The sequence below is a fragment of the Alexandromys fortis genome, unplaced genomic scaffold (genome assembly GCF_014885135.2).
Source record: "Alexandromys fortis isolate MF-2015 unplaced genomic scaffold, M_Fortis_MF-2015_v1.1 scaffold_4, whole genome shotgun sequence".
NCBI classification, from domain to species: domain Eukaryota; kingdom Metazoa; phylum Chordata; class Mammalia; order Rodentia; family Cricetidae; genus Alexandromys; species Alexandromys fortis.
Window position 1 is genome coordinate 6,117,393 of NW_026067944.1, and position 23,785 is coordinate 6,141,177.

At 43.2% G+C, this 23,785-nt stretch overlaps 1 protein-coding gene across 6 annotated transcripts in view; it reads left to right on the forward strand.

Moving 5' to 3' along the window:
* The window catches only part of Nrip1 (nuclear receptor interacting protein 1), an 84,169-nt gene that overhangs the window by 17,733 nt on the left and 42,651 nt on the right, over positions 1-23,785 (forward strand). For 4 of the 6 annotated variants that reach the window (XM_050148784.1, XM_050148782.1, XM_050148781.1 and 1 more), the window contains exon 2: positions 2,374-2,454. The exons of 1 other annotated variant lie outside the window; for it this stretch is intronic. The gene's annotated coding sequence lies outside the window, so the exon portion shown is untranslated. The remainder of the gene's footprint in view (positions 1-2,373; positions 2,455-23,785) is intronic. One more of the 6 variants, XM_050148783.1, reaches the window with a different exon arrangement.

The window sequence follows — 23,785 nt, forward strand, 5'->3', positions numbered from 1 at the left end:
TCTTAGTTATCTGTAGTTGTTTATCGACGGGCGGGCCCTGTAAATGTCCCCTCTTTCTCGTTAGCGTGTTCACTGGTGGGTTCATCCTTCAGTTTCGGATTTTTGGTAAAGCTTCCCTGACCTTTTTGTCAGGTCCAGTCTCCCAGGAGACTTCTGGTCCTCTGGCTTTTATAATTCTTCAGGCGCTCTTCCATAATCTTCCCGGAGCTTCTTGTAAATGTGTCAATTAGGAAAATGATTATAAGCAAAGGGTGGTTTTATATATATTACAGTTAGTATTTTAGTATACATGACATCCTTTGTTTTCATTTTTTCCCTAAAACTATAGCTTTTATAGGTTGTATTTAGTTTCTAAATGTTTGTGGGGTGGTAGAAAGTATTATGTGTTTTGGTTTTTTAAATGCCGCTGAAGTATAGGGAATTATTCTTTGCCTCAGTATAGGTAGGCGAATTTTACTAAGAAAGCTATGGTATGTGATAGACTTATTCAAACATTCTTACTGTTTGGATTTATGTTTATAAAATCGGTGACTTTATGTGTGTGTGCACAGATGTCGGCACCTGTTGATTGCATTAAGCATTTGATGTCTCCTAGTGAGGGATGGGAAAGGTGCTTCCACGCAGTTTTAAGTGGATCTTCTCTCCGAGGTGAATTGCATACATTCTACATTCTGTATCCTGTGACCTTGCAGTCATGACTTCAGCCCAGAATAGTTTCAAAGTCATGTAAATGAATGCAATTAAGGTATTGCTTATCATCTTACATACTTCAGAGGGATCCTTACCGGGTAGAGAGGTTTGCTGGCCTTATGAGGAAGGTCAGAAGAAGGTTAAATTTTATTACATAAAATGATACGACACTGTTTTTATTTAGCTGGTGAAAAGCTAGTGTCATAATAAAAAATCATAATGGTTTATTTTTCTTCCGTTCTCTAATTAGCTGGATGTCTTCGTTAAGTTTTTGTTGTTGGTTGGTTTTTTTTTTTTTTTTTTAATTTGGTTTGACTGTATTTTTCTCTAGAAATAAACTCTTTTTAAAGGAGATACGTTGTGTCTCCTTGTAAACGGCATGGGACATTGTACTCAGAGTCCTAAGTCTAGGTGTCTTTGAGTAACACATGCAGGCTGACGTCCTGGCTGCTAATAGCAGGTGGCTCGGGGCTGGCTAGTGGATGTCCTTACAGGACTTGTGACGTGCCAGTTCGCAGAGCAGGTGGCACCGGACTTTGAGATGGTAGGAATTGGAGTCCCACCACGTGGGCAGACCGATTGTGGGGTGGAGGCTGTACTGAGAGAGAACTGACGTGAGTGTCGATGGGTAAATGGGAGATGAAGTGGTTGGAGCTGGCTTGGTGAGCGTGGGAAAGCATCGCATTAAGAAATTTGGTGTCTGTGTACGATTCTAAGGAAGCTGAGAGATCCCAGCAAAATAAAGATGGGCAAGCTGCTTCCTTTTGGTAGGTTTGTATTCTGGTTGATGGATTTCTGTTTAGTGCGGCTGTGATCCTAGAGTTATGGATCAGACACTGACGAGGTCACCAGTATAAAGTCCCAGTGGAACAGGTCTGTGGTGAGATCAGGGTGTGTCTACTGTACCTTCCCTGCCTCTGGCCGACTGCATTGTTTGCTGGCCCACTGATCAGCATACCGTTTACAAAGCTATTGACTGGTCTGTAGTGGAGGTCAAGTCTCTGCTGGCCAAAGCTTCTGGCAGCCAAGCGTGTCCAGCTTGTAGCCCTTGGGCTGCCTGCGCCCCAAGATAGCTATGGATAGGGTCCAACACATAATCTTAACTACTTGAAACCCAGAGAGGAAGAGAAAGGGGTGGGGTGGGGAGAAAGAGCCGAAGTCCTGCAGTTCTTGAACTTGGCCTTGTTGAGTTGGGATTTCGAAAGGTTGGACACACCTGCAACCGTTCCCACGGCACTGTCATTCTGAATTGGGATGGTTCTGATTCTGATGTGAACGTACCTCCTGGGAGAGAGGAGCAGCAAGGTGTTTCAAACTCTTCAGTGAATGCCGAATCCTTCCCATGTGCTTTCTCCCAGAAACCCTCCCATGGTCCAAACTCCTCGGTACCCTCAACATTAACTTCTCACACCTTGGAGAGCTGGGGATGGTGTCCTGTTAGTGTGAAGACAGGTGGTGTCTTTGTGCAAGTAATTCTATGCTACAGGTAGTTTAAGTAGATGCGGTCGGCAGCCACACTCGAGGAAAGCATGCGTGCGCAAGAATCTCTCACAATAATACATTTATGTGCTATTTTCTTGAGATAGCGTGTTTTAGTCCATAACTAATACGCCATTTTCAGACACATTATTGAAATCATTCCGTTACTCAGGGTAACACGTTATCTTCCCTTCTTTCTTTCAGAAGTGTGTGGATTGCGAGCTATTGCAGAACCATATTCTCAGGATCCATTATTCTAACATTTGGGAGAAACACATCCAAAAGGTATTGCACTTTGTCTCTTTGCTCCATTTTTAAAATAAATTACACATAGCGATAGGAACATGAGACTATTATACTTTATTCTGTTATTTTCTTTACCTTTGATCTGTTGTTCAACTCCCATCCCATCCAGTCCCATTATTTCTTGGGCTGTTAGGAGGCGCGGTGCAGTAGGTTCTGATGGCCTGGAGGTGATGGAGCAAAAGCGCTCCCATCTTCAGGGAGAGGTAGCAGGTGTAAGGTGGGGGTTGGGGGGGGGTGGACATGGAAAGAAGATGTAGCCCTGGAAGCCACAGCCCTAGCAAACTACTTCTTCTAGCCAGGCCCACCCTCCTAATCACCCATTCAGTTGTGAATTCATCAGAGGTTTAATCCATTCATGAAGTTAAATCCCTCATGATCCATTTCCCTCTCCAAAGCCCGAGAGCTGGAAGAAGCCTTTAACAAATGAGTCTTCCTGGGGACCACTTCATAGCTAAACCCCAGTGAAAAGGTTTTCTTCTCAGCGGCCTGTTTTGTCCTGCTTCTGTCTAGTGTGTCTCCTTTAAAGAACATTGCTGGCTCTTTTGCTTGGAACAGAAATAGATCATGGAAGACTACATAAATATAATTGGTAATATAACGTGTCTGTTAAGTTACAGTGAATAATGAGCTGTTAAACTATGTGTTCACTAACTGAATATTCATGGTCTACATTCATGTGAAACAGCAAATACCAGTTTAATAAATTATCTTAATCAGTTCCCAAGCAGTATGAACACTGAGGACAGGGTGAATATTGCTTTGTTTCCCGGAATATGGGAAATCTTCGTTCTGAGATATTTTGCTCTGAAAAATTATTAGAATTTTTACATGGGGGAAATTATATGCTTAGACATCTTGGAGTTTTAAGGATTTTGGAATTATTTTTTATTAATCAGAGATAAGAATTAACTACTATAATTGCACATTTAAAGACAGAAGCATGCAAGTATAGAGGTAAAGAGAATTGTTCCACTTTCAAGTCCTCATTTATGAAAATGTATCATTACCTCAGGATAATAAAGGAGTGTACGATGAGCCTCGAACTGGATGCCTTTATTAAAGGGAAACTCAGTATTGAACTGAAGCATTAAGTGGAAAACCCCTCTTAAAAATTCATAGAAATTGTTTGTAAGCAATGTCTTTGAAGATACAGTATGTGAGGCCTCTTTTTTTTTTTAATAACAAAACAAAAACAAAAACTGTTCATTTACAAGACATTCTTTCCCCGAAGCATAACTTTATCTTGTCAAGGGGCCATCCTTCCTTGGGAGCTCCATGAAAGTGTGTGCCTCAGTTGTCACGCCCACGGGTGTGTCCAAGTTTCTTCTCCGCAATGTGCAAAGCAGCCCTCTGGCACATGTTGAAAGACACGTATGACCGAGATTCCATCTGGTGAGCACAGGACGTCCCTTCCTTGCCCTGTTAGCCACTTACTAGCACGGCCTCTCTTTGCCTTGGTTACTTTGATGTCAAATGTGGATCGTTATTCAAACTTAACTTTTATACCCAAACTGTAAGGAACAAATACAATTCCCCTTCTCTGCAGTGGATTTGCCCCAACCCCCAGTGGATCACTTGGTGTTAATTTTGATTTCTGTGTACCGGCTTCCCCTGTACACAGAGCAGTGCGGTACCCTTCCTCTCTAAAATAAGCATTTCTTGTACCCACGACGTTGGCAGTTTGAAGTATTACAGCAAAACCAACACAAATTTCTTAATTTCCCGAGTAGATTTGTTTTTCCCCAAGACCACTGTAGCAACCTCTGTATGAGTTTTTTCTTCTAAGTAAGGACCTTTGAGTAAGGACCTTTTACATTTTCACCGAAGGAGGCTCCTCATGGTTCCTTTGATGTACAAAGGGCCATTATTAAGTAAACAGTGTGATACTATGACAGTGGCCTGATACCACGTGGTTTCCTGACCAGGGCACAGGTAACCTATGCAGAGTGGACACGCGGGACAAAAACATGCTTTCCCTCATGGAAATCAACGGCGAATTCATCATGGTTTTCCACTGTGTGTAGTTTAAGATTTAGGACTTGCCCGTCTCGACTTCTCCAGCTATTATTTTTAGACCATAGTCGGTCAGAGAAAACTGAATTCACTGGAAGGGAAACTCTCATTCGTTCTAGGTACGATAATTATCCGCAGAGCTCACTTCATTCTTACTGTATTTTAAATCACTTCTCGGATGTACCCAATACACTGTAAGTGGCATGTAGATAGCTGTGTATGATACAGTTTAGAGGGTAATATCATAGTTATTATGCGATTATTAATATTATATATCATTATATAATACAGATGTCAGTACTCTAAACTGTATCAGGGGTCAGGACAATCTGTATGCTCTCAGGAAATAGACACCCCCACTAAATATTTTCCGTCCAATTTGACTACATCCATAGATGCAAAACCTCTATATATACGGGGATGGGGACATCCCCCATATTTCCCTTTGACCTGTGCAGACACGTGGGATAACCACATCACAACCACGTTTAATTGAGGTGTATGGAGAATGCTGGCCTTAAGGGGCCTGAGAGTTACAGTAAGCCCAAGTGCTTCATAGAGTCCCTTCTTCAACCTGTTATGCGTTTCCTGCTGTGTAATCTGAGACTACCCCACATACCACAGGAGCCCTGTGAGAAGTGACCAAGGAAGCAGAGTGTGTTGTCCTCAGTGTACTGGCAGAGAAGGAGATGCTGCGGCTACTGCTGGCCGCTTGGCATTTTACCGGTCACTGTGACTCAGTTGCACATCCTTCTGAATCAGGGACTTGTTCCACACATCACCTTTTTTTTTTTTCTTTCCCTATGCTTACGAATGTGTGGCCTTAGCTTTTCTAACTTAATTTATTCCGTTTCCCTTTAACTACGTTTTGCCTCTTGGCTTTTTACCTTTCTTTATTCTGTATTTCTTGGTTTCCTTCGTACTCTGTGGTTGACTGTGACTGTGCGGCTGGGTGGCGGGGGGGGGGGCTGCCCCCCAGCATCCTCCTCTCCTCCTTTTCTTGTACTTTTAACGGTTGTCCCGACCCCACTTACTCTGTGCTTTGCTAATTCCTTTCAAGTTCGAGCCTGTGAAGTTTGTACTGCCGACAGTTCCTGGCTCCTCTGCTGTCCTCCTGGCCCCTTGCTTATTGTGTAAACCAGCCCTTCTTTCAGCTCTGCCAACATCTAGATGGCGCAGGGCTAGTTACGGCAGTTTCTTGAGTTTGAGCTGTAAAACAGAACGGTGTATTGGAAACAAAGACGATTCTTCTCGCAGGAAATAGTTTTCAGGTAAATGATTAGGAAAATCTTGCCTGGATTTGATTTTCCTCTCATGGTAGGGTGCCGGTTTTCAGAGTGATTTCCTCTGACATATCCAGGTTAGAGGAAGCCTTTCAGTGTAAAGGGTGAGTTTGGAAGTTGACTCACCGCACATGGAACCTGTACAAGACACATGCCCTGGACTACTGTGGGTGTTCTTACGGGTTTTTAGTTTTGCTGACCGCAACAAAATGAAAGGCCCCCTAGTTCTTACTGGGTCAAGATGTATTTTAAAATATCAACTTCTTTTTTTCAGGATTTTTTTTCCTTTTCTTGTTTTCATACTTATAAAAATTCTTGGAGATTTTCCTTCAAACGTTTTAACCAGCTTCATTCCAGTAAGGAAAATCCAGAGTATGTATTCCCTATTAGTAACAGAAGCAATACATTCACTAAGTTTGCGGGTCAGAACTGTTGGAGGCAAGAGTACCCTAAGAATGCGTGGTGTCTAGAGGGATCTTCAAGGACTTGGGTGTGTGTTTGTGTCTGTGACATAGTTCTTGGTGCAGAATACAGTGGCTTGTGAGTAGGTTGTCAGCCTCTGATGAAATGGGGGATTTGGGCGGTGGGACAATACGGAGGATTTATTTGTGGTGTCTGTGACTTGCATCACAAAATCAAACTGGCTTGAGTTGAAATCCTGGCTTTACCTCTTACCCACAAGCTACTCGAATTAACTGAGCCTTCTCCTTCCAATTGCTTGCTCTCTATTTTCCTGTTAAATGAGACTTAACACCGTTGGCAGTGATTGATACTGTGCTTGTTAGGGTCGCTGCCACTGTGATGAAACAAAATGACCAAAGCCCCTTGGCGAGGAAAGGGTTTGTTCTGCTTACATTTCCATACATCTCAGGGAAGGAAGTCAGGACAGGAACTCCAACAGGGCAGGAACCTGGAGGCAGGAGCTGACGCAGAGGCCTTGGAGGCATGCTGGTAACTGGTTTTTGCTCCCCACGGCTTCCTCAGCAACAGATTCAGTGACCATCTTAAATCTGGCGCACGCCTTAAATCCCAGCACTCGGGAGGCAGAGGCAGGCGGATCTCTGTGAGTTCGAGACCAGCCTGGTCTACAAGAGCTAGTTCCAGGACAGGTTCCAAAACCACAGAGAAACCCTGTCTCGAAAAACCAAAAAAAAAAAAAAAAAAAAAAAAAATCCGCTCTGCTGAATTACCTGCATGCCTGCCTGTTTGCTGCCAGGGAGTATGATGAGAGAGTATTGATTGAAACAGCTGCTTCAAATATTGGCCTGAAATAGTTTCCTCCGTGCCATAATTAACCAAATAACTTTTTTTAAATGGTAGCCCAGGGCCAGTGAGATGACACAGCAAGTCAATGCACTTGCCACAAAGGCCAGTGGCCTGAGTTCCCCCCCTGGGACCACAGTGAGGAACGGGAGAACTGACTCATGTGACCTCCACATGTGTGCACACACACCTACAAAAACATAAATAAAGTAAAATCAAGTAACGACAAACTATAATCAAATATATGTTAAAATATATGAGACCTATTAAAATATTGGTAAGTATTCATGGTCTAAATTTACAGATACCATAAATGTAAGGTTAAGTTGGACCTATAGTAAAACTTTTTAACCTCGCCTATTTGGGTTCAATTATGTTTAGAGTAAGTTCTTTTGCTAGTATAAGAATTATATAAATCTGTAAGGTTTTTCTTACATTGTGGTGCTTAGGTTCTTGTATTGAAGCCTGTTAAGCCTGTTTAAACAGTTGAAGTTTGGGCCTTGTGGCTAACTAAAGGTATGGCTTTAAATTATTAAATTAACAATCAAAGGGCTTTTGACTTTATGGTCCAGGCTGCCTTGAACTCACAGAGATCCGCCTGCCTCTGCCTTTGCCTCCTGGATGCTGGTTTTAAAGGCATGCGCCGCCATCCTCAGCTAATTCTTTAGGACAGGAAACATCATTGGGGTATTTATATTAGTACCAGAAGAAAGTGGATTCATGTTAAAATACCTTGCTTCTCTTGCCATGGCACATGTCGTATTGGCATGCATCGTAACAAAAGTTAATTGAAAAGTCCATGCCCATCAGGTGAATGTATCTACTTTTTAATTTCAACTAGAACATTGTAGGAGCCTGCATAATTGAAAACGGTTTCTGTGCTACCTAAAATGCATGCTTTTGAAGTCCTTGAAAGTAGCTTCCGTAGTGAGTGGTCCTCACCCCACACATGGAAACTGTGGGCAGCTAGTTTCCGGGGTGATGGAGCCCGGTGCTTTCCCTCCTGATGACCTGCCGCCTTGATTGTCTCAGTCGTGAAACTCATTGTTGCAAGGTGTCCGTTTGCCTGTGCTGTTTGCTTGTTATTTAAGAGTGAGAAAACAATTCCTTGTAGACTCAAGGGGCAAAGTCTCATTATCTACTCGTACTATGACCTTTATGATCAGAGAAAACATTACTTGTCAATCATAGGTAGCTCGACGTAGTTAGACTTAATCGGATTCGCCTCCTAAGAGAAGGAGCCTGCTTTTGGCCGGCTAGTCGGGAAGGCACAGCGGTGTTTCAGTTCTGTTGATTTCCAGAATCTGTCTTGTGTGGTCACGAAATGCCATCGTGTTTAGGCAGTGACACTCTCTTCTGGTTGTTCTTTTAGCCTGTGGGGGATAGAGAACTCAAAAGCCAAAAGCTTTGCTGTCTTCCCAGAGCATGCCTGCTGTTGGGGAGACAGGCAAAGCAATTCAACCTCATGGTGTCTTATTAAGTGCTAAGTAGAAACTGAAACAGAATGCAGCAGGGAGGACCCGGATGACGGCAAGTGCAAGTTCAGACCGTCGTCCTGGATGTCTTGCCTACACGAAGGCCGAGACTGGGAAGCTGGAGACAGCTCTTTGGATAGAAGCATTGCTGTCAGGAGGCGAGTGGCTGCTGTGGGTGAGTGAGGGGGGAGTCACAGGGGATGCGGCGGAGATGGGAGGGGGTGAAGGCAAGCTGCTAGACAGTTTGCAGCCGCAGAGTGACCCGATATAGCATCTTAATGGATCATTTTCACAGCAGTGTAAAACCATAAATAAACCTACTGTACACATTTACAAAAAAGATCCAATGTAAATAAAAAGGAAACTTTTATAGGGGAGCGAGTAGTCTGTGTTCCGTGTAATAAATGGAAACACTTTAAAGTAGGCAGAGCATTTGGATGTTGAATGTAGATTTGGGGCCCATTTTTTAGTCTTGTCTTAAAGATTACATATTAAATGTATTTATTTCCATCAGAGCCTGATTTTTGAAGGCACAAACCTTGTAATAGATACAGTAGTTTTTAATACCGCTTAGAACCTGTGGGATGGATTGTTAGCCTTTACCTCAGTAATGAAGTGCAGTAAACCCATAAAAGTATTCGCAGATAAAATCCCCACCAAACTTCCTACTTGTTGCCTGTTTCCTTTGAGGTTGAAACATTCTATCCTACCGTGGAGCTCCTTAGACAAGAAGGTAAACAATTCAGAATAGCTTCAGGAAGTCCATGAAACTGACCAGATTCATGAGGCCCCTTTCTGCCTAAGTAAGCAATAAAACCAGAGAGTCCCTCAGACAAGCCATGCATGCTACAAAGAGGACTCTGAGACCTGATGTGGGAGTGATTTCTTCCTAATCTGTTGCTTTCATTGGTTAATTAATAAAGAAACTGCTTGGCCCTCTGATAGGGTAGAATTTAGATAGGCAGAGTAAACAGAACAGGATGCTGGGAGAAAGAAGCCAAGTCAGGGTCACCATGATTCTCCCACTCCAGACAGACGCAGGTTAAGATCTTCCCTGGTAAGCCACCTCGTGGGCTATACACATTATTAGAAAAGGGTTAGATCAATATGTAAGAGCTAGCCAATAAAAGGCTGGAACTAATGGGCCAGGCAGTGTTTAAAAGAATACAGTTTCCGTGTAATTATTTTGGATAAAGCTAGCCATGCGGGCGGCCGGGTGCTGGGGATGCAGCCCTGTCGCTCCTATTTCAACAGAGACCCTAAGAGAAACAGAAGCCAGCCTAGCTGCTCTGAAGAGGTTAAGACCCACTGAGTGTAGGGTAAAAGGGCCAGGGAAAAAAACACCCTGATCCTGAGACCAGGGCTAAGGAAAGAACCGTGACTCTGACTTGACCCTGAGACCAAGGCTAAGGAAAGAACACCCTGACCCTGATTTGACCCCTAAACACCTGGGCCAAGGAAAGAACATCCTGACCCTGACTTGACCCTGAGACCAGGGTTTAGGAAAGAACACCCTGACCCTCACTTGACCCCAAACACCTGGGCCAAGGAAAGAACACCCTGACCCTGACCTGACTCCAATCCCAAGACATAGGCCATAGGAAAAACACACTGGCTTGACCCAGAGCTCTGAGACTTGGAAATCCCTTCACCTGTGACTCAGACTCAGGATTGACAATCAGTGTTTTCTGTAGTAGGATACTTTCCTACGAAGCTCTCTCTGTACATAGTCTAAAAACCCTATAAAAGCCTTCCCTTCTGCCCAGACCTCCTCTGTCTTTCTTCCCATTCAGAGGCAACCCGTATTCTGCTCTCCCCAGGAAATCTCTTGAAGTTTTTTACTTGGTTTGACTTTGTACTATTCATTGGCTCCCGACTGCCCAAATGCTCTTGTGCCGGAAAAATCCTTACACTGAGGTACCTAGAAAGAATACTCTGCAGCCGCTAGGCTGCCTGCCGCTGTGCAGTGTGCTCCAGGTTCTCAGCTTTTTGAGCTGTCACTCCAAAATCCAAGCCACGATAAATCAGCTGTCTTTGAGTCATTTCTGCTTCCGTAAGTAACCCCTCACCCCTTGTCCTGCTTGTAACCCCAATAAGACTCATTGGTTCACCAGGTTAAACTTTGGCTTCCGTACTTTGGTCTGTCATGGGATCCCAGTCTCTATCTGGAGTGAGTAGGCCTGTGTGTTGCGTCACCTCAGGAAATGCATTGTCACCCAACATAATTGACATCAGAACAGGGACATAACAGAACCAAAGATGAGCTGGGGGGAATGAGTGTACGGTCCTTGGCTATGGGGCTGCAAGGCAGGCGACCAAGGGCAAGTAGCCTGCAGCGAGAGCATCCATGGAAGGAATTCTGGCCCAGTTGTCTTTTTCTATGTGGTGTGTGTGAATGTGCTTTCGTGCTGTGACAGGGATTGCACGGTTCTTGCTGTTTATAGTGAGACCTGCAAGGAAGACTGAGTCATCGGGATTAGGAGTGTCTGTGGGAGGAATCCCAAGATGGCAGCCTTTGCTTTGCCGTATGCGATGGCATGCCTGCAGGATGAGTGGGGCCTACCACGTGAATATGGAGATGCCCTGGAAATAGTTAAAGGGTTGGAGGACAATTTTCAGTCATTTTAGTGCGCATTTGATTGTCAACAAGCAGCCGCAGAAGTTCCAGGCCAATGTTGTCTGTAGTTTGAAATAGGTCTTCGGCAGCGGCCAAGCTGTACTTGTTGTGTTTGTCAACAATTGCAGTAAGGAAGGAAGATGGGGCTAGCATCTTCCTCGTTAGCTTCTGATTAGGCGAGTAAATTAGATGAAAGAGAGAGCTGGTAAAACAACGGTAGTAGAAAGAGTGGGGACGTCTGTGGTCCTTCGGACAGGTTTACGTTGGTCCCTTTACGTTGGTCCAGTACAAGAAACAAGTATGACCAGGAAATACTCAGCCCTTGCAGTGTTGGAATTGGGAGATACTTCTAAACAAGCAGCCAAGGCCTGTCACAGCCTCGCTAGTGAGGGTGTTGGCCACGGCGTACAGGATACAGGATCCCTCTGACTGCTGAGGAGGCAGAGAAACAGAGTAACATATAACTTTCCATCCTCCCTTAAGACAGAGGCTGTATAATCTGAGACAATATGAGGGAAGTTAGTACCTGATGGACTGACTTATCAAATCCATTAGGAACACTTGGTTATTTCCATCGGAGGTCCCTACGAATAGCAGGGCCTGGAGGGTCATAGAGGAGGGGAAGATGCTATTGAGAATACTAGGAATAAGAGAAGCTGCGTTGAACCACTGAGCCGTATAGAGCAATGCGAACAGGGGAGTTCAAGAAAAGATGATCCAGCAGGGAGCGCAAGGCTGGATGGAGGTAGAGGCTTTGCTAGCTGTTGGTGGGACAAGATCTTTATAAAGTAGGGACGGCTTCGACAGATCTCCGTAGCTTAGATCAGCGTGTAAAGAGAGTTGTAAAGAGAGAGACCATCTAAGAAAAAGGCACAACAGAGAAAGGTCTATTTGGATTATTGGAGGATGCACGTGGCAAGATTTGTGTCGAGCTAGAGGTCACAGGGGAAAAATTGGTTAAAAGGTCAAATTGTGTGCTAAGAGCTGCTGGAAGGCTTGAAAGCCTGGGAACAGTTCATGGAAGACACCTGTGATAGAAAATATTAAGCCGGTCCCAGTGGGGGTGTATCCTCCCAGAGTAAGGGAGGCTACATTTCCCTCCATGAAGAGGGTGTGCTACGGGTGGAGAGAGTTTCCTGATCCAGAACCTCACCGACAGCCAAGTATGACGAACAGAGAGGAGGCAGCTTCAGCTATAGCCGCTGTGCCAACCCAGGGCCACTCTGACCCAGGGAGCCAGCAGGTGCAAGGGGGGAGAGCCAGGCCCCCTTTCCCCTTGACCCCGAGTAGGTCTGGGCAAATTAAGTTGTACCCTTGAAGTTCATTGTGCATGGAGAAATGGGGGGGGGGGGGCATGGAAGAGCTGCAGGATATGGACATCATGGCTCAAGAGAGAATGACTGAGGGTTACAGGGAGCTAATTAGGTTAGTTCCTCCAATTCAGCTCTGATCTGTGGAGGGAGCCACTAATAAAAGTGGATAAAACCTTCCCATGCTCTATTAGACCTTGCTGTGTTCGACTCTGGGGCCACCTGACCCTTGATTAGAACAGATGACACCCGACCAAGGCTAACCTTGTAATCCCACTGTTTGTAATGGGATGATGGTTCAGGGTGTTGTCTTGTCTGGCCCATCCTCTGGAAAAAAGATTTTGCTATATAGGTGATGTAATGATAACCTCTGAGTGTTTCACAGATTTGGAAAGACAACCAGGGATGACTGTTTGCCTACCTCCTTCATAACCAACCCTACTGGGACTGGGCTAATTAGAAAAAATCCAGGGGTGGGTGGAAAATGATACTCCCAGAAGTCATAAGGTTATTGAATGAAAACCTTGGTGCCAGGGGTGGGTTACCGCCCTGTGAATTGTTGGTCAGGGAAGCCCCGGAAGCCCCCAAACCCTTAAAGGTTGCTGCCACTGCTGTGTTTGTAAGCAAGAATGAGGAGGTGAGCCTTATTGCTTGCTGTGGTTCCAGGCAGGAGGAAATTAAGCTGGGACTGAACTGTAAACTCCCACCCTGGAGACTGCCTCTCATGGTGCTAGAAGCAGCCATGCAGGCTGCTGGAGAAAACTGTCCCCTGCACTCCTGCTTGGCTGTGGATCCTGCATGCTAAAATACCACATGCCAGGAAGGAGCGCCTGTTTGTGCAATAATGCCTCGGCTATCATGGGCAAGGCCAAAGCCTTCTCATGAAATTTAAGGCCTGTTCAACAAGGAGCACACCATGTCTGGTACCGTAAGCCAGGATAAAAGCTGTGCCTGGAGAGGTCACAGAACCCAGTAGAAAAACTACTTGATAAATACGTGTTTACACTGTAGATCACTGTTGTTGTCAGCCTCACCGTGTAACCTCTGGTGAAGCTCCTGAGAACAGGTGATGTTGCTAGGGCACAATAACCTATTTCTTAGCCATAGGTGGACATCTACAGTCACCCCCCCAGCCCGAGGCTCGGAGTAAGAGTAAAAGATAAGGGTCTACTGCAGACAAACTAAGCTACAAAGAAGACTTGGAGACCCTGGAAGAAGCAGACAACTGAGCTGCCTGGAAGAGGTTTAGACCAACTGGTGTGTGTGTGCGTGTGTGTGCGTGTGTGTGCTGTGTCCCCAGGAAAAGTTCTGCTACACAACACTGCCATAGTTCCTGTTCCGCTTGCCGTTCAGGACGAATGAAAGCCACCAGAGTGAATCACTGCCGTATCGTCGTGTGGTGTTGAGGTGAGGGGCTTTTCCTCCCTTTCTTCTGGAGAGGAGTCGGTCGCCATGTCGGATTCCTGTTCTCATCTGGACTTGACTAGGACAGTACTGCAGTGTGCACATCCCATGTCCTGCTCGAAGCCTTTCAAAGTACCTGTCACATGATAGACACCGTGGAAATATTTAAATAAAAAACTTGATCTAGAACATTCTTATCGTTTCTTCTTTAAATTTTTAAAAATAATAATAGGTTTCCTACAATAGTTTCTCCTTGAGTGAGAGGCCCCCCCCCACCCCTGAAGCAGTGCCGTTGGGAACCCTGGATTTTAATTGCTTTGGGGCTAAAAGGAGTCTGTAAGGAATTCTTTGTTGGGAAAATCCTTTGCTGTGAAGGATGAGTTAAGCATCTCTTCTGACTTTCTGCTCGTCATGACATGTCTATGACTGTGTCACCAACTGGGGAGAACAGCCTGGGAAGACGTGGGAGCTCCTGGGTGATTCCCATGACCGTCTCCCATGAGATACTCTGGCATGAGCCACAAGCGGACATCTGTATCCTTTGGAGACCCCAGTGCCCCGATGCTAATGAGTTATCCTCATTCTCAGATTGGTGCAGCTGTAAGCAGGTCTGCTCCCATGTCCCTGTGAGTGTGTGTGTGTCTCTTCATATATTCTGCTGCTTTTATTTATTGTTAATTAGGGAAAACCCTATTGCCGAGCGGTTAGCGTGCATGGGTGAAAACTTTTGAAATGATGCCTGCCCCAACAGCTTCTTATCACAGTCCAGTCCCATTTGCCAAATCACAGCTGCTCACTGTATTTTAATTACGGCTCACTGCGAATGGGGGCACACTTGGCTGTCCGCTGCCAGGGGTGCTCCGGATTTCAGAGCTCATGCCGTTTTCAAATATTTGCGTGGATTTTGCTGGGCTCACAACCTAACAATATGAGATGCTCCAAAATTGAAACTTTTTTTTCAATGTCATGCCAGGGGCTTTAAAAGTTTTAGGTCGTGAAGTATTTTGAGTTTTATATTCTTAGATGAAGGATGCTCGCCTGTGTTTACTCTATGAGGCACAATATTGAAATGCTATCCCAAGAACTGGCCGTCTACTGGTGAAAGGAGCTTCACTAATACAAGGCTTCTGCCAGCCAGCGTCAGTCCTTACCACTGTTTGCAATCCTGGACCACTTCTGAACTTTATGTAAATAAGCTGCCTTGTTCTTAATAGTGCCGCTTTCTTCTTTTCACCTGGATACTTAAATACTATGTAATTTAAATTATGCTTTTGCTAAGTCTTGTGAAATCATAGTATTTTGTACATAGTCTCCCGAGATCTTTTCTTTTTAATTCATTGTGGGTTTTTTTTTTTCTTTTGGAAATCCTTTACGCTGCTGCATTTCTAGTCCATTTATTTTCTCTGCTGAATAACACTAGGCTGTGTGAATGTATCCATTCCCTTGTTGGTTGATATGTGAGGGCTTTTGTTTGCTTGCTTCATTTTGGTTTTGTATTCGGGATATTCCTGTTGCCATGATAAAGGCATGATCACAAACAACTCACCGGAGAAAGTTCATCCTGGCTGTGGCTGTTCCCTAGGTTAGAGTCCATTGTGACAAAGGAAGATGACGCAGCAGGTGGCAGGAGCAGGAAGCTGGCAGGTCACATCTTTCATCCACACACGGGCAACAGAGGGAGAGGGAGCATGTTGTCAGGGTTTCTGTCCTGCCCGGCTCCCACAGTCTTTAAGTCCCCAAGAAATCACACAGCGGTCTGCATTAACTATAAACTGATTGGCCCATTAGCTCAGGCTTCTTATTAACTCTTATAACTTTTATTAGCCCATTATTCTTGTCTGTGTTAGCCACATGGCTCAGTACCTTTTTCAGTGAGGCAGTCACATCTTCTTCAGTGGCTGGGGCAGGAATGCAGAGGAATGGACTTTCCTCTTCCCAGAATTCTGTTCTCATTGAGCTGTCTCTGCTTCCTGTCTGGATGTCCTGTCCCGCCTATACTTCCTGTCTGGCTACCGGCCAATCAGCGTTTATTTTAAATATAATGGACAGAATACAGACTATCCTCCCACACCAGGAGGGCAAACAGGAAGTGAGGTGAGGCGGTACATCATCAAAGCCTGCCCAAGTGGTGCACTTCCTCGAGTGAGGCTGTACCACCTGAAGGTTCCATGACCTCCTTAAACAGTGCCACCAGCTGGGAACCCAGTGTTCAGTTATGTGAGCCTGTGTGGGACATCACTCATTACAATGACAACAACTGTATCTGTATTGATATATATGATGCGCTTACACACACACACACACACACACACACATACAATAGATGTTAGAAAACAATGGCAGAGTCAACATTGGTTTTTATGTGTTTTCACACAGGTAAGACTCTATCTAGGTTATATATCCAGTAGAGAAGTATAGACAGTATTTTGTTATTTGAGACTGTGCTAACGTGTTTTTAGAAAGTGTTAGACCAATTTATCTTTCCTATATTATAGCAGAAGGTGCCATTCAGTTACAGCATTGCCAAATCTAGGCACTATCAGGGTTGAACAGGATTTTTCTTTTTCTTTTTGAAGCTGGTTGTGATTTATTAAGTAAAGAAGTATTGTATTTATTTAGCTTTTTTTTTAAAGGATAGTGGCAGTACATCCTGAGGGCTTCAAGAGAGAGAGTCCTGGGAGATGGCCTCTTTTTGTGGTATTAATTTGCTTTTCTGTGCTTCCTAATGAGGTGTTAAACATTCTTTTCCATCATTGTTTACGATTGTTATGTTCTTCCATGCAGTGTTTATACATGGGTCGGGGTAGAGCTCAGGTGGCACAGAGCTTGCTTGGCATGCACAAGGTCTTTAATCCCCAGCACTACAAATAATAATAACTTAAAATTTTGCTATTGTTGTTGTTGTTTTAAGAGGAGGAAAGAAAGGAAGGCTCTTCATGTCTTCCCTAAAACTTTTTTTCAATAATGCACATACAAATTGAAAATTGCTTAAGGCTACCTTCTCTGCATTTTATTTTTAAAATAAAAATTTCTGGGAAACACACATGTACATTTGCATATAATATAGGAACTATTTTTTTAACCATGAGTTTTATGACTTATATTTTTGTTTTTCCTTATTATATTTATTAATGAATGGAAATTTTTAATGTTGATGCAATTGAATTTATTATGCTTTCAAGGTAGCCCTTTCTGTGTTTTTAAAAGCCTTCCCTGACTGTTTGCATTCTCTTTCTGTCTTACTCTCTTGTGTCTCTGAGACTAGAGCCCAACTGTCCTTGACCCTGCTGTGTAGCTGAGGACGGCCTTGAATTCCCCATTCCTTTGCTCACCCCTGCTCGAGGCCCAGCTCAGAGTTCATAATCTCTTACGTATCATGTGTAAAATATTAGACTCTTACCTTCCTATTTGAAACTTGAATTCCTCTGAAATTTGTTTTTTTGTGATAATAGTAGGGATTCAGTTTCTTTCGTTCAGTCTATAGGTGGCTGATGGTTTCAGGACACTGTCTGAGTGACTGACCCCTTCTCCACTGTGATCTACAGTGCAGCTTGTGTCCCATGTGATAGCTCCTAGCCAGAGGTCGCTTGTCTATTTCCCCAGAGCACACTCACGTCACTAACTTCACTTTGAGAGCTTTATAGTGAGCCCTGCCTGGTGTTTGTCAGAGTGAGGCCCCTCTGAAAGTGATTGGCTATTTATGGCCGGATTGGAGTCAGTTTATAAAGCCTTTGAAAATTAGATTGACATTGTGTGGCACGCATTGGCTGGGTCTGGGACGAGCTGTTTTCTTCCACTGGGGCTTTCTGCTCATGCTAAGGTAGGTAGGTTGTTTAGTTTCTACTCTTAATGTCTCCAACATTCTTTCCCTGACAAGAGTGGGGGTTGTTTAGAGCTCCCTTCTGTTCTTCAGGTATGTTTTGTTGCGTGTTTTCATGCAGGTTTTGGTTTGTTTGTTTTTCATACCAATGTGCTTTTTTGTTGGCACTGTTTTTGGTAAGTGTAATACAATTCATGTGTTTGTAGAGTGCAGGAATGCTTCGTTCGTTTTTATGGTTGACTAATATTCCACTGGTAAGACTGAACACATATTATTTAACACGCGTTTGGATAAAGGACACTTAGATTGTTTCCAGCTGTTTGCTATGACTAACTCCGGTGTGATGATGACAGTTCTTTTGTGAACAAACTTTTCATTTCCTTTCTCTATATACCTGGGAGTAGAATTTCTGGGGGATCTAGCAACTGTTAATTTTTTAGGAACTGTTTAACTCTTTCTAGTGCGACTGTGCAATAGGCTGTGTTCCCCTTGCAGTGTTCAGGGAGAGTCAGGTTCAGGCTGCATCGGAATTCTCTAAGGAGTAATTGTAATACGCTGTGTTTGTTTTAGGTTGTGATTTTTTTTTACTTTAGATAATGAAAAAAAAAAGCATGGTTTATTTTAATCAGATCCCTTTTAAGGCAGTTCAGTTCGCTATGTGTTGTAGTGTGTTTTCTCAAGTCTTTTTTCCAGCTAACACTGTAATTGAGCCACCACGTAGTTCACAGATATGGAGTTTGATGATTTCAAGTAAGTTTTCTAGATATCAGTCTTTTCAGTCATTGCTACCATCTGTGTGTGTGTGTGTGTGTGTGTGTGTGTGTGTGTGTGTGTGTGTTTAGAAGACCAGGGTCTCCCCAGTGTTCCCCTGTTCATCTCCAGTGATCTTGTCCCTTCTCTGCCTAGGAAGTGATCTCCTTTTCCCTACCTTAGTTCAGCTCCTCTCGCTGTACTGCAAGTGTATACGTGGACTAAGGTAGTACAAATAAGGAGCTTCCTCCCCTCGCTTATCTTTAATCTCTGAGTCTTGTTCCCTAGCCATTAGTGACTTGGGGTTTGTTTTTGTTTTGTTTTTGGTTGCCACCTTAGGTTTATCCCTTCATCAGTGGATGTTTGTCTTGCTTACCGCCTTGGCTAACAGGATTGATACTGATCTCATTTGCATACACGTTTTGAACGGGCTTTGGTTTCTCTTGCTTAAATAACCATGTGTGACATTGTTGGGACATTGTGAATGTTCGCAGACACGTAACTGAACGAAATTGCTCTTGCTCCAAGTGGCCAGGCCCTTATGTTCTCACAGTGAAGGACTGTGCTGGCCACTTTTTTTGTCAACTTGACCCAATCACAAGGTAGGACATTTTGAAAAGAGGAAATTTCAGTTGAGAAAAACAAAACAAAAAACAAAAAACCTCTACCACAGTGGCCTGTAGGCAAGCTGGGGGCATTTTCTTTATTATGATTGGTATGAGAGAGCCCAGTCTACTGTGGGTGGTACCACCCTGGATTGGTGGTCCTGGGTAGGGGAGCAAGCTAAAAAAGTCAGAAAGAGCAAGCCAGTGAACAGCACTCCTCCATTGCGTTTATGGACCCTAAACACGCAAGATGAAGTGAAGCTTTTCCTGCCCAGTGTGGGTGTTCGCTGGTGTTTTATCACAATAGAAAGTGAATTAGTACAACAAAACACACCCTTCATCTTTTCCAACTTTGGAATTTTTTTTAATTGAAAAAATAATTCTTGTGTATTTGTAGTTCGTCTTTTCATCTGCGTTTCTAGTGCATAATCCTGATGGTCACCTTGTCGCACGTAGGCTAAAAGTTCAAGTGCTTTTCAGTCCCTGTCCAGTTTACTTATTTTTATTTGGTTAGGTTATCTCATTCTTCAGTCCTAGGACTTTAATGTGGTCCAGATGCAATGTCTTTATCATGTATATGAGTTGCAAACACTTTCTCCCACTCTGTTGCTGGCTCTTTAGATAGCAGATATCTCTTGAGGACTGTGGTGGGTTGTGTTCCTACTCCTCTGCAGAAATGAACCTTTCTCCAACCTAAGTTCGCCCATACCTTCTTCTGGACGTGCTGGTCTTTTCATTGGTTCAAACAGTGGTCCAGATAATTAGTTTAATAGCTAGTAAACTAAGGCTTAGCACTTATTTATTTCCTCCTGTGTACTTAATGCTTTTATGACCATCTACTTACAAGATTGTGCTTTCTCCCTGGAATTTCTATGGCACCTTTGTCAAAAATCAAACAACCTCGGGCCTGAGTCTTTATTCTGGTGCTCCCCCCCCCCACTTCTGTTATATTGTGTAGATCTTGCCTTATGCCTGCACTACGTAGACTGTGTTGGTTTCATGCTAGCTTTATAGCAAGGATCTTAATATTAACCTTCATTTTTTTCAAAGATGCCTTTGGTGTGTACATGTGTATGGATATGATATACGTGCACATGAGCACAGCTGCCTGCAGAGGGTGCTGGATCCTCTAGAGCAGTGGTTCTTACCCTTCCTAGTGCCTCAACACTTTAACACAGTTCTCATCATGTGCTGACCCCCAAACGTAAACTTATTTTCACTGTTACTTTATTAACTGTCACTTTGCTACTCTTATGAATTGTAATGTAAATATCTGCATTTTCATTGGTCTTAGGGTCTCCCTTAAAAGGGGCCAAGGTTCAAAGGTTAAGGACCACTGCCCTAGAAGCAAGTTGTGAGCTGCCCAGCAAGGGAATCCAACCTAGGTTCTCTGCAGGAGCAGCCAGTGCTCTTAATCACCTAGCCACCTCTCCAATGTTTATCTCCGTGTTCAAAATGGTTTGAGATCTCCTTGCCTATGTAAACTTCCACTTCATTCAGGACTGACGTCTACTAAAAGAAAAAGAGTCATGATGGCGTTTGCTGGGTCAGTTTGGAGTGACAGAAAAATCATAAATACCTTGCAGTCAGACTGAATCTATACTCCCCTAGAAGAACAGTGGTGTCTTTCCCTAGATAATTTTCATTTCTCTTATCGGTTTTTAGTAGTTGACAGTGTACTACTGGTTTTTCACTGATGGCAAAGTTGTTATTGTGTCTTCTTCTTCTTCTTCTTCTTCTTCTTCTTCTTCTTCTTCTTCTTCTTCTTCTTCTTCTTCTTCTTCTTCTTCTTCTTCTTCCTCCTCCTCCTCCTCCTCCTCCNCCCCCCCTCCTCCTCCTCCTCCTCCTCCTCCTCCTCCTCCTCCTCCTCCTCCTCTTCAGCAAATATACCCAGTTTTTGCAATCACTTTATTGTTAGCAAGTAGATGAGATGCAGTTCTTTTGTTTCAGGTCTTTTCATCTATCATATACATTTGTAAACTTTTTCTTAATCTCAGAGATATACAGTAGATGACATACAGGATCACACTATCTGGAGACGTATGCCTAGGCACCTGCATGTGTGTGCTGGGTGCCTCTGAAGGCAAAGGAGGGCATCAGATCTGGAACTGGAGTCACAAGTGGTTGTGAGCCACTGTGTGGGTGGCTGCTGGGCCTCTTAACTCAGGTCCTGTGGATGAGGAAGTGCTCTTACCCACTCAGTCATTTCTTTGGCACCCAGATAGGATCACTGTTACTTTCTCCAAGCTGTCTGCATATTTCTTGTGTTCTGCATTGGCTGTACGGTATTTCTCCATCTTAGGCAGCAAAGTCTGCGATCTTCTACTAATGGTATGAATTGACCTGTGTTCAAGCCAGCAAGGAAGGGTGGTTTTAACTTTGAAACAGATAATGCAGTGCACACTAGTGATAGACTAAGCAGCAAACCACCAGACCTAAGAGCTGTGTAGTAAGAGCAATTGGCGATGTCCAGCACAGAAGTAAAGCAAATGGACTAACTCAAAGCCGAGTGTGAACAGCGGTGCACAGATGTTCCGCTGATAGCACAGCTGATAGTGAATGCATATTTTCCTCTCAAAAATGTGTTTCCTATTGTTATAGTTCAAAACACATCTGAACCATTGCATTCTGTTTGAGACTCACTTAAACAATTATTCACATAAGAACTTTTTCTGTGGTCCTACATAGCTCAAAAGACATATAACAATATTGGTGGAGAGCAGTTATTGAAATAAATCTAGTTTTTTTTTTGCAATGTCTTTCTGATTTCAGTAGGCTGTAGATAGATATTACCATAGAAGACTTACTATTAATGTTCCAGATAATTTCCAAGGTTTGGAATTTTTTTTTTCAAGTAAAATGTTCTCAGGTTTTGGTTTCTTTCTTTCTTTTTTCTTTTGTTTCTTTTTTGAGTCAAGTCTCACTACATAGATTAGGCTGTTTTATAGGGTTTTGCCCATGTGCAGGAGGCTTCGGTTGTGCCGGACTGTAATAGCTGTCTGCCCTTGGAGTGTAAGCAAGATGCGTGCTGAGGAGGCTCCTTATGCTCCACCATCATCACCAGACCCTGGACAGCCATTTAATGTGGCATATTACACCTTTTCCTCTTGTCAGGAGCGGGTGGTGTTCTTCATAGAATATCCGTGTTTGGGGACAGTGCTAAGGACAGTATTCCTTTAAGCATAGAATTGTAAAGTTTCGTCTGTGCTGTATTCCTAAAAACAGTCAGGTCATGCTCTTCTTCCCGAATTAAAGACCAAGTAGTGGTACTTCTCAAGAAGAGAAGAGATGTAACAGCACAAAAGCCTGCATTTAGTAGGATGTCGGGGTTTGGTATTCTCTTCCAACGCAAGGTGGACTTAGAACTTATATTGGGCAGAGTTTAAAAGCTAAGCATTAGGATGTAGTGAATCTCCAAGATGCCTACAGTGTTCTAATAAATATAATAGCAACTATGGTTGTTTGTAAGTTGACCTATTAATGACTTCCTTCTGTATAGTGTCAAGAAACGCGATCTCCCCATCTTCTCTGAGCTCTCCTTTCTGAATTTATCATCAAGGTCTGATTTGACTCCAAAATATAGAATTTGGGACCCTCCTCCATCTCTGCTGTTTCCATATAACTCACTATAAAGATCAAATATGCTCAAGCCTAATAAACTGCTCAGTAAGTGAAAAAACATGCGGCTTAATGACTGCTTCCATGTTTCTGGTTCATCCTCCCCTCCCTATTTAGGTCACTCTGGTGGAGGCAGCAGAACCACCTCTGTGACTTGGGCTGTCTCTTAGCTGCCTTTGTTTTATACCTCTACTAGGCAGGTGCAAGTTTTTCTGGTTGTTATTTTCATCTCTTATTTGCTAGTAATATATGTTTATTGAAGAAAATTACAAAATATATGTCAACAGAAAAATATTCTCAAAAGCAGAAAATAATTTTGTGCAGTTTTCATGCAAAAGTCCATTTATGCCAAACATAGGATTGTTTAATTCTTAATAAATACCATCCAGTGTAATTCAGTTTCCCTATATAATACTTTATACATAAGATACTATATCTTACATACTATCCTGTGGTATAACAGATTGTTATTTAACTACTTTCAGGGTTTTTTATATCAACATATGATAACTGTTTCTAATTTTTTGCTGTTAGAAATAATACATATTATAAACATTCTTTTTTTGCTAAATATTTTACATACCCTCCATTGTTCTTTGTTTTCTTCTAAAATAGGGTAAATCTTAGGTTTCCAATCGACACATTAAAGGGCATAAAACATTTTGTGGCATTTCAAGTTAAAATGAGACCATCACCACAGTTTAAGATGGCACCTGTTGAATTCCCTCCCTGTGTAACATCCGTTCCCAGAAATCCCATTGACCTCATTTTTTTTCATAGTAGGCTAATTTACATTGTCTAGGACTGTATGCAAATGGAATTACAATCAGCATGTTTGCTTTTATCTAGTTTCTTGTTCAAGGATGATTTCTCTGTTCATCATTGCTGTATTAATATAGTAGTCCTGGACTTTAACAGTTGCATGGACTTGCCTCAGTTTACCTCAGCTAGCCAATGATGTTTCTTTGTTTGCTTGTTTGTTTTGTTTTTCCAGTCTGACATTCTTAACACCAAACCTGGGTCTAACTTTGCCCCACCGACTTTGTACAAACGTAAGACAGCTGGTGTTGTTTTGGGAAAGTTAAATTGCTGGTATTTTGAAACTGAAAAAATGTAATATAAGGCCAGGCAGTGGTGGTGCACACCTTTAAT